Source organism: Pristiophorus japonicus, unplaced genomic scaffold (genome assembly GCF_044704955.1).
Source record: "Pristiophorus japonicus isolate sPriJap1 unplaced genomic scaffold, sPriJap1.hap1 HAP1_SCAFFOLD_170, whole genome shotgun sequence".
In the NCBI taxonomy this organism is placed as follows: domain Eukaryota; kingdom Metazoa; phylum Chordata; class Chondrichthyes; family Pristiophoridae; genus Pristiophorus; species Pristiophorus japonicus.
The window spans coordinates 1,289,446-1,301,033 of record NW_027251383.1 but is presented as its reverse complement, the minus strand read 5'-3'; the positions used below and the strand labels follow the sequence as shown (position 1 = coordinate 1,301,033).

Genomic DNA, 11,588 nt, shown 5'->3' with positions numbered 1-11,588 from the left:
AGGGGATTGACAGGGTAGATGCTGAGAGGTTGTTTCCCCCGGGCTGGAGTGTCTAGAACGAGGGGGCACAGTCTCAGGTTAAGGGGTCGGCCATTTAAGACAGAGATGAGGAGGAATTTCTTCACTCAGAGGGATATGAATCTTTGGAATTTTCTGCCCCACAGGCCTGTGGATGCTGAGTCTCTGAATATATTCAAGGCTGCGTTAGATAGATTTTTCGAGTCTCTGGGAATCAAGGGATCGAGAGATCACTCGAGTTTGGACGAATGAGAGGGGATCTCATGGAAACATATAAAATTCTGACGGGACTGGACAGGTCCCGATGTTGGGGAAGCCGAGAACCAGGGGTCAGAGTCTAAGGGATAAGGGGTAAGCCATTTAGGACTGAGATGAGGAGAAACTTCTTCGCTCCGAGAGTTGTTAACCCGTGGAATTCTCTGCCGCAGAGTTGTTGATGCCAGTGTGTTAGATATATTCAAGAGGGAGTTCGATGTGGCCCTTATAGCTAAAGGGATCAATGGGTATGGAGAGAAAGCAGGATAGGGGTACTGAGCTGAATGATCATCCATGATCTTATTGAATGGTGGTGCAGGCTCGAAGGGCCGAATGGCCTACTCCTGCACCTATTTTCTATGTTTCGATGTTTCTATGTCCTGCTACTGCTTCTTTAATAAATGATTCCAACATTTGCCCAACCACAGATGTTAGGCAAACTGGTCTATAGTTTCCTGCTTTTTGTCTGCCTCCTTTTTTAAATAGAGGCATTACATTTGCAGTTTTCCAATCTGCTGGGTCCTCCCCAGAATCCAGCGAGTGCATGTCCACAGATCACTGAAAGTAGCAGGCCAGGTAGCTAAGGTGATTGAGAAGAAATATGGAATAATTGCCTTTATTAGCCGAGGCATAGAATACAAGAGATGGGGTCGGTGGAGCAGGTTAGGTCACAGCTGGAGTACTGCATGCAGTTCTGGTCGCCATATTACAGGAAGGACATGATTGCACTGAAGATGGTGCAGAGGAGATTTACGAGGATGTTGCCGGCAGTGGAGAATCTTAGCCATGAGGACAGATTAGATAGGCTGGATTTGTTTTCCATGGAACAGAGCCTGAGGGGAGACCTTATTGAGGTGTATAAAATTATGAGGGTCTGAGATATAGTGGATAGAAAGGACCTATTTCCCTTAGCAGATGGATCAACAACAAGGAGGCATAAATTTAAAGTAATTGGTCGAAAGTTTAGAGGGGATATTTCTTCACGCAGAGGGTTGTGGGGTCTGGAACTCACTGCCTGAAAGGATGGTAGAGGCAGAAACACTCACCACATTTAAAAAGTGCTTGGATGTGCACCTGAACAGCAGGGTTATGGACCAAGAGCTGGAAAGTGGGATTAGGCTGCATCGTCTCTTGTTGGCCGGCGCGGACACGATTGGCCGAAATGGCCTCCTTCTGTGCTGTAATCGTATTTGATTCCATGAACTCGTTTGCAAAGAGTTGAGGTGATTTGGACACATCTTTCCTCACATGACAACATTTCAAAGGCAACTCAACGGCTGTAAAGCGCTTTGGGGCATCATGAGTTCCTGACAGACGCTGCAGAAACGTAAGTCCTTCTTTGCAGAATTTAAATGCAAACTCAAGGCTGGTCTGGGATTTGAAGCCAGGATTTTTCTGAAAATTTCAAGTAACAACTGCGAAGCAAGAATCATACCCCTCGACCAACAAACCACCTGCTTAGCAAACGTCGAGATAAGATGTCACCATTATTGAAGCATTTTTAGTGTGTGTTGCTGTTCTTGATCGGAGCAGCACATGAGACGGAATCAGTGACTGTGCCTTTTCGACATGTCTTCTGAAGCGCCGCACGGTCCCACTCCTGCAGTCACTGAGCTGTTGCGACGTTAATGCATCCATCATCATCATCATCATAGGCGGTCCCTCGACACGAGGATGACTTGCTTCCACGCCGAAAAAGGATGAGTTCACAGGTGTTTCAATGAAGGACCCGAACTACATCCCAAAGGGTGGAAGATGCCTGTGCGTGGATTTTTTTAATGTGTGGTGGCCGTTGCACTACAGCCATCACATGGGCTTGACAGAGCGAGGTCTTGGTTCAGTGGCAAGGGTTAACCAAGACGACAGGCGAACAGCTCTGCTGCACGGACCTAGTGCACACACATATCACAGTGTGGGCTGGTCCGTGCTGCCCCTGGGCCGCTGGTCCCAAACTCATGCCTCCCCTGGGCCCCGATCACGTCCCTCTACAGTCTCTCGCCGCTCCTTCGGCCCGATCTCGATGCTCCTGCTGTATCTGCCCACGCTCCAATCACAGACCTGGACCTTGATGACGTCACTCCTCGCTGCCGCCGCCCTCCTGCACCAGCTCGCACTGCTCCCTGGAGTCGTCTCCCGGGACCTCCAAGCTGCTCCCAGGGCCGCTCGCCGTTCCTTTTATGGCCCAGACCTGCCGCTGGTGTTCTCCCGTTTGTGTATCCAGGCTGTGGGTGGCCACCCCGAGCGCAGCAGAGGGGTTTCTGCATTAGCTCTGGGTGGGGACAGTATCTTTCCCCTTCTCTCTTCCTCTTGTCTTTATCCCTGTGCTTTTATTTCCCTATTTTTTCCCCCTGTCTCAGTTTCTAGTGTTTAAAAGGGAACAAAAGATGAAATGGGTATCACTGTGAAACAATTTCTCTCACTCAAAGTTAGACGCACTCCCGTTGCACCATGAGGTCTCGGTAGCGAGCCGTTGATATTCAGGTTCATATATAAATATATCTACATGTATCATACCCGTTCCCTGGTGGTCGAGGGGTTAAGGTCCGGCGCACTAAACTGATTTCAATTCTCGATCAATTCATCGCATCAAAATAATTGAGGACTGTGAGACGATTAATAATTGCTGTAATCACCATGAATACCAATACTTTCTGCGATAGACCAAGCTTACAGACTATCTGGCTTCCCCTGCCCTTTGCCGGGTACGTGTTCCGGGTTTAATTTAGTAAACTGGGCGAGTTCACTGATCGCGGGGAGACAGTAGGAGCCTCTGTGGCCCCACTGTGAGGATGTGGAAGTGAACACGGTGGCTGGGTGATCCGTGACATTTCTGTAAAGGGCAGCGGAGGAGAAGGATTGAGAACTTTCAGTGTGGGACAGAAGTTGTTTCAGGTGAGCCAACACATTCCTGATCAGCACAGAGGGAGCTCACTGGTCAGCTCCCCTCTGTTGGGGCTGTTGTGCCAGAGGTTTCTGTCGTGTAGTGGTTATCACATTTGCTTTATACATGAAATGTACCGGGTTTGATTCTGGGTAGAAACATTATGTTTAAACTTGCTATAAGGGAACAATCGGAGGAGAGCTTAGTCTCCTGGAAAATGTTGCCTGACCTGCTGAGATTTCCAGCGTTTGCTGTCGTTATTTGCTATTTATTCTCCTGGTAAAGGGGCTCCCTTATTCCTGAATTGCTCTTTATTTAACCAATAAATAGATAACTTTCAGTGAGAGAAAACGGATCCACCGGGGACCTTTCACGTGTGAGGCCAACGTGATATCCGCTACACTGCAGCCCATCAAAGGGCGAGAAACCACTGAATATAAAGGATGAGCTCACAAATATCAGGGGCAGTGCAGTCTGGTCAACGTCAAACCCTCCTTTCTTATTCAGCAGAGGCATGAACCGGAGTCAGACGCCACAAAGTTTAATTAAAGATACAAATACAAATAAAACTTCCAAATCTTTTCACTGTAAAATTCTTTCACTTTATTTGAAATCCTACTGCGTTGAATCTGAAAATGATCACCATGGGATTTTATCTTCACGACTGATTCTATTTTCTCAGCACGGAAGGAATAACCGGTGCTGTTAAATTTGACAAAAGTTGCCCCAGATTCCTGGTGACATCGGCAATACAGTGTGTAAAATGGGTTAACATGCTGAAGAACATAAGAACAAAAGAAATAGGAACAGGAGTTGGTCATACGCCCCTCGAGCCTGCTCCGTCTTTTAATACGATCATGGCCGATGCGATCATGGACTCAGGTCCACTGCCCTGCCCGCTCCCCAAAGCACAGGACAAATGATTGAAGTATCGACTGTCCCTCAGTTAGCATTTCTTTCATTGTGCAAATGAAGGTGAGGGGTTAATTAATGATGCTTTTCCATGAAAACAACACAAAAGTTGAAGAAAAAAACATACGGTGACTGGCAGGTGAGCGTTGCTTCTGACACCTGGTGGAAATGGACGGGCATTTTAATGCCCCTTGTGTTGTTAAAGCTTCATATAGAGGAACATCTCAAGCACATCGTGTAGGCCTCGTGGCGCAACGGTAGCGCGTCTGACTCCAGATCAGAAGGTTGCGTGTTCAAATCACGTCGGGGTCACTGTTCTTTCAACATTAATATTTTCTTTGCTGTTTGGCAATAACCAGACCCTTGTTCCAAGGCCTGTCTCACTGTTTCCCCGGTGTCAGGCAGAGATACGCCTGCTGCCCTCATTTAATTCATGTGACAGGACACAACAGTTCAAAATCAACTTGCAGGTGGCCACACACACCGCCGAGCGGTCGAAGGTGCTGTGATTAGATCGCAGTATTCTCTGGAGGTGTGGGTTTGAATCAAACTTCTGACATTTCTTATTTTTAAACATTAAGCTAAACTCATTGTTTGACACCACGACCAACTCCTTAAAATTGGGATTCAGCAGCTCACCTGCTCGCTGAACATCTCCGTCTGACCTGGTGCTGAAAGTGGAGATGTTTCCGCAGTGTCGCGGTTAACACGCTCGCCTCACAGACGGGAATATTTTCTGGAGCTTTCTCCTCATGCATGCTCAGGGGCGAGTTTGTTCTCCTGTGAAAAGTTCATAAGATGATTAGCATGTTAGAATTAGTGGCCGGAATAGGCCATTCGGCCCCTCGAGCCTGGTACACCATTCAAGAAGATCCTGGCAGTTCCTCGACAGTAAGTTTAAACATCTGGGGCAGAGCCAACAGGCGCCTGTCTGCAATCAGTGAGAGAACGGTATGTTTGGCAGAAGCCTGGCGAGCTCAGTCGGTGGAACATAAGACTTTTAATCTCAGGGTCGTGGTTTCGACACCCACATTGGACATTTACATTTTTCATCGAATTATAGAATGATAGAAGTTTGCAGCCATTTCGGCCCATCACTTCCACCCCGGCCAACAAGAGGCGATCCAGCTTCATCCCACTTTCCAGCTCTGGGTTACGGCACTTCAGGTGCACATCCAAATACTTTTTACATGTGGTATATACCTCCGCCATTCGTTCATGCAGCGAGTTCCTGACCCCCACAAACCTCTGCATGAAGAATTTTACCTTCAAATCCTCTTTAAACCTTCTACCAATTGCTTTAAATATATGCCCCCTGATTGTTGACCCCTCTGCTATCTACTATATCTCGGCCCCTCATCATTTTATGCATCTCAATGTTGTCTCCCCTCAGCCTCCTCTGTTCCAATGAAAACAAACCCAGCCGATCCAATCTGTCCTCATAGCTAAGATTCTCCACGCCTGGCAACATCCTCGTTCATCTCCTCTGTACCCTCTCATACAATAACATAATTCCTGTAATACGGTGACGAGAACTACACACAGTACTCCAGCTGTGGCCTAACCAGTGTTTTATACATTTCAGGCATAACCAACCTGCTCTTCTATCCCATGCCTCAGCCAATAAAGGCAAGCATTCCGTGCGCCTTCTTACCCACCTTATCCAACTGGCCTGCTACCTTCAGGGATCTGTGGACATGCACTCCAAGGTCCCTTTGTTCTTCCACACTTCTCAATGTCGGACCATTTAATGTGTGTTTCTTTCCTTGTTTGCCCTCCCCAAATGCACAGCCTCACACTTCTCTGGATGAAATTAGTATCACTTGAAAACATTTTAATCATACCTCCTATATTTAAGTTTAGATCATTGATGTTGCCACTAAAAGCCAGGGACCTAGCACTGAGCCCTGTGGAACACCACTGGAACCATCCTTCCAGTCCCAAACACTCCCATCAAACATTACCCTTTGCTTCCTGCCTCTGAGCCAATTTTGGATCCAACTTGCCACTTTGCCCTGGTCCCATGGGCTTTTACTTTTGTGACCAGTCTTCCATGTGGGAACTTGGCGAAAGCTTTGCTAAAATCCTTATACACTACATCATACGCACTGCCCTCATCAATCCACTTGGTTACCTCCTCAAAAAATTCAATCAAGTGAGTCAGACAAAATCTTCCCTGAACAAATCCATGCTGACTATCCGTGATTAACCCATGTCTTTCTAAATTCAGAAATTAAATCATTGTTAAATTTTATCCTGCTTTTACGGGAAAACACCATTAATTAACCGGTGATCTTTGTTGTGCATGTATAAAATAAGTATACACCCTGTACACTCAATGTACAGTTACATAAGACCATTGAATGTATCTTCACACTGTATACACTGTGCTTGTACCACCAGAGGGTGCAACTGGTGGCGACCTCGGGGTCACCAGCATACAACAGGTAACCAGATATAAAAGGGAGCTCACAGTCCTGTATCCTAACTCAGGAGCTGCAATAAGTGGACTAAGGTCACCACAGTTCAAGTACAACACCTTACCTCGTGGAGTCATTACTAGAGTGCTTACAGACACAATAACTGGTGACGAGAATACGAATTTCCATGTGACAATGGCTAACCTTGGCACGTTTGAACAATTCGCCGATGGGGAAGATTGGAAGGCCTTTGTGGAAAGTCTCGAACACTTCTTTATTGCAAATGACATGGGGGGAGACGACCCGACCTCGCTGGCTGATAAGTGCAGAGCTATCCTGCTCAGTAGTTGTGGGCCCACCGTCTATGGCCTTGTCAGGGACCTGCTAGTCCCAGAGAAGACAATAACATATCTTGAGCTCGTAACGCTGGTACAGGAACAGCTCAAACCTAAAGAGAGCATCCTCACAGCCAGACACCGGTTCTCTCCCCACCGGTGGATCCGAAGGCCAAGAAATCGCAAAATATGCTGCAGACCTGAGACGATTGGCTGCACCATGTGATTTTAGCAATCACCTCACCGAAGCACTAAGGGACATCTTTGTTATTGGAATCGGTCACAAGGGCCTTCTCCACAGGCTGCTCTCTGCGGACACCACGGCCACCCTGCAGAAGGCAATTAACGTGAGCCAGGCGTTCATGATCTCGGCCTGCGATTCCAAGTGGATGTCTCACCCCCAGGACTCTAACCCGGCAAGTACTGTTAACCGAAAGGTGCCTTTTAGAGGCAGGGCTGCTGCTAGCAGTCTCTCTCAGGGAAGAGAGAACAGACCCCCGAGTCCCACAATCCTGAGTCCGCCACATGGGGCCAACCGGCCAACCCCATGCTGGCGCTGTGGAGGAAATCACAGGGCCCACCAGTGCCGCTATAAAGACTATACTTGCAAAGGCTGTAACATGAAGGGCCACCTCCAGCGAATATGCAAGAGAAATCATACTCACCGAGTCGATGGAGAGTTGGCTGATCATCCGGAGTCCAGCGACAATGAGGTGTACGGAGTGTTTACCTGCACCACCGAGAGTTCCCCGTTGAAAATGGAAGATGAAGTCAACGATGTTCCAGTCACGATGGAGGTGGACACAGGGGCGAGCCAGTCACTGATGAATCAGGCAGCCTTTGAGAAACTCTGGGACAATCCAATCGAACGACCTAAAATGATCCCGATCGAAGTGAAACTGCTCACCTACACAAACGATACATCCCAGTCGTTGGCAGCGTGGATGTCCAGGTGTCCCATGTTGGCGAGATGCACAGGTTACATTTGTGGACCGTTGCTGGGGATGGTCCAAAGCTATTAGGAAGAAGGTGGATGAAAAAGATCAATTGGAGCTGGGAATAGCTCCAACCTCCAGCGATCGACATCCCCCATGGCCCCGAAGTTGGATCCAGCACAACACCTGAAAAACCAACCGCCCAACTCGACTGTGCGGCGACGACACAGACCGCTCAACCCAACGGCGAGATGATCCAGCCCAAACAACCAGACCTCACCTTCCAGGCTCCAGTGGCAGGACTCCGGAGAAGAAAATTCACGCAGAAGATAACTTCCTGTCTTCCGTGGCAGAACCTGGGGACAAAAGGATCACCGCAGCCTACCTCATGGAGAGAAAGTAGATGGCGTCTGAACCACGAGGTGAAGGACCTGAAGTCAAGATGGCGGCAGCCAGACCACAAGGGTGCAACACGTGACGCCGAGCGACGAACTGGATTGGGGCAAAGATTGAAAGACCCTCTTAAAGGAGACCGGCAACCCATCACAATTAAAGGGACATTTCCACTCTTTATATAGCGATGATGGTGATACAAATGTAAAAGATGTAACTGACAATTTCAAGTTTGTAAATGTAACTAATCATGATAAGTCGGGCAATTGCGGTCAGAACCAAAGTATTGTGAGAGTAAACGAAGTGATGACGTGCGATGCTGGGATTTACAAGCATGCCAACAAAACCAAGGGCAACCTCCCGTCAGCACCCAGGTTCCGCGACCATGTAGCCTGCACCTCCGGGACCAATGTGATACCCCAGGGAGTGTGGCCACACACAGAGGGAGCATACCAGCTGCAGGGCCAGTCATCAGCGGACGGCAAAGGCACCCGATCGGCTCTAACTCTCTGGCCACCAGGGCCAGTACTGGGAGCGAGCGGATAGCACTCTCCTGACCTCCCAACAGGACCTGGGATGACCAGGCTCCCATTATCGCTGAAGAGCAGCAGGGAGACACCGCAGCCCTCAAAGGAGGACAAGGAGGCCACACACTTATGTGGCTCTGCCCATCACTAGGCAACGTTAAAGGCTCTGAGACTCAGCCAGGTGAGCGATCTGAGCCCACCCAGCTGGCAGGGGACACAGCGCCGCTATCAGACAACCTGGACACAGTCTGGTTACTCTGGAAGTAGTGTCCTCACCCACCTGCACCTACACAACCCAGTGGCAAGGATGTGATACCACGTATGTACCTTACCTGTAAAATGTACTTGTTCCACTACTGCAGAAACCAAACAGTGATGTAACTAATCCGATGTTTTTTTGTTCTTTCTGTCTGTACAGGTTTGCACATGCAGGTGTTGAGCCACACACATGGTCGATGTATGGGGGTGCGGAGGGTGCAGGGGGGGAATGGATGTATGAAGCCATGGACACACATGGATCACACCAGAACCCACTCAACCCCCACTGCAACCTCCAACCATCCACTGCTGAACATTTCCCAATGTCGTGGTAATAAGGACTTGGGGGTCCACAGGGAGAGAACCAAGCCAAAGCATAGACAAGATGCAAGGGCTTTAACACTCAAGTCTCGGGCCAGAGCACACAATGCAAAGGCAAGTGGCACAAGACTAAGGGGAGAGTGATGTTGTGTCTGTTTAGTATAAGTATACTCCCTGTACACTCAATGTACAGTTACATAATACTACTGGATGTAACTTCACACTGTACACACTATGCCTGTACCACCAGAGGGTGCAACTGGTGGAGACCTCGGGATCACCTGTACACGACAGGTAACCAGGTATAAAACGGAGCTCACCATACTGTACCCTCACTCAGGAACTGCAATAAATGGACTAAGGTCACCACAGTTCAAGTACAATACCTTGCCTCATGGAGTCATTACTTGAGTGCTTACAGACACAATAGAAAGAGATTAAACATTAAATGGTAGGACATTGAGAATTGTAGAGGAACAAAGCGACCTGGGAGTGCATGTCCACAGATCCCTTAAGGTAGCAGGCAAGGTGGATTAGCTGGTTAAGAAGGCATGCAGAATGCTGGCCTTTATTCGCCGAGGCCTAGAATAAGAGAACAGGTGGATTATGCTTGAATATAAAACAATGGTTAGGCCACAGCTGGAGTACTGCGTGCAGTTCTCGTCACCGCTGTCCAGGAAGAATACTGTGATTGCACTGGAGACTTACAGAGTAGATTTCGAGGATGTTATCGGGAGTGGAGAATCTTAGCTATGAGGACAGATTGGATAGGCTGGGGTTGTTTTTCTTGGAACATAGTGGGCTGAGGGGAGGCATCATTGAAGTGTATACAATTATGAGGGTCCTTGATATAGTGGATAGAATGGGCCCATTTCCCTTAGCAGAGGGGTCAACAACCATGGGGCATAAATTTTAAGTCATTGGTAGAAAGTGTAGGGGGGATTTGAGGGGAAATTTCTTCACGCAGAGGGTTGTGGGGGTCTGGAACTCACTGCGTGAAAGGGTGGGAGAGGCAGAAACGCTCACCACATTTAAAAAGTGCTTGGATGTGCACCTGAAGTGCCGTAACCTGCAGGGTTATGGACCGAGAGCTGGAAAGTGGGATTAGGCTGGAGAGCCTGTTATTGGCCGGCACGGTCACGATGGGCCGAAATGGCCTCCTTCCGTGCTGTAAACTTCTGATTATATAATTCGATGAAAAATAATCACCAAACGTGGGCTCGCACCTCTGACCCTGAGATTTAGTATCTCATGATCTACTGATGATTTATCTGGGCTTCTGCACAATGCACCTTTTTGTCGTTGATTACAGCTCCGCCCCAGATGTTTAAACTTGCTGTCGAGGAACTGCCAGGATCTTCTTGAATGGTGGACCAGGCTCGAGGGGCCGAATGGCCTACTCTGGCCCCTAATCCTTACATGCTTATGATCTTATGACATTTCACAGGAGAACAAACTCGCCCCTGAGCATGCATGAGGAGAAAGCTCCAGAAAATAATCCCGCCTGATGAGCTTTCGCGTGTGAGGCGAACGTGTTAACCGCTACACTGCGGAAACATCTCCACTTTCAGCACCAGGTCAGACGGAAGTGTTAAGCGAGCAGGTGGACTGCAAAATCCCACTTTTTAGGCGTTGGTCGTGGTGTCAAACAATGAGTTTCACTTAATGATTAAAAACAGGAAGTGTCAGAAGTGTGATGTGAACCCACACCTCCAGAGGAGACTGCGGCCTAAACACAGAACCTTGGACCGCTCGGCCATCCTGACTATTTAGGGCAATATGTGGCCAACTGCAGGTTTATTTTCAACTTTTGTGTCCTGTCACATGAAATAAATGAGGGCAGCAGGAGTATCTCTGCCTGACACCGGGGAAACAGTGAGACAGACCTTGGAGCAAGGGTCTGGTTTTTGCCAAACAGCAAAGAAAATATTAATTCCCGAATTACCCTGAAGAACAGTGACCTCGACGTGATCTGGGGTCAGACACACTACCGTTGCGCCACGAGGTCGATACAGCACATCGGAAATGTTTGACTATCTGAAGGTTTCACAATACAAGGGGCTTTAAAATCCCCGCCCATTCCCACCGGGTGTCAGAAGCAGCGCTCACCTGCCAGTCACGGCATGTTTTTTTGTTCAACTTTTGTGTTGCTTTCACGGGATTGCATCATTAATTAACCCCTCACCTTCTTTTGCACAATGAAAGAAATGCCAACTGAGGCAGAGTCGATACTTCAACCATTTTTTTCTGTGCTTTGCATAGAAACATAGAAGCATAAAAACATAGAAAACAGGTGCAGGATTAGGCCATTCGGCCCTTCGAGCCTGCACCAC

General features: G+C 48.3%; 1 non-coding gene across 1 annotated transcript; it reads left to right on the top strand.

Annotated features, from left to right (window-relative positions):
• The first annotated feature begins 4,306 nt into the window (after positions 1-4,306).
• Positions 4,307-4,378, top strand: trnaw-cca (transfer RNA tryptophan (anticodon CCA)). Its single transcript has one exon. It is a non-coding gene; the product is annotated as a tRNA-Trp (tRNA).
• The last annotated feature ends 7,210 nt before the right edge of the window (positions 4,379-11,588 follow it).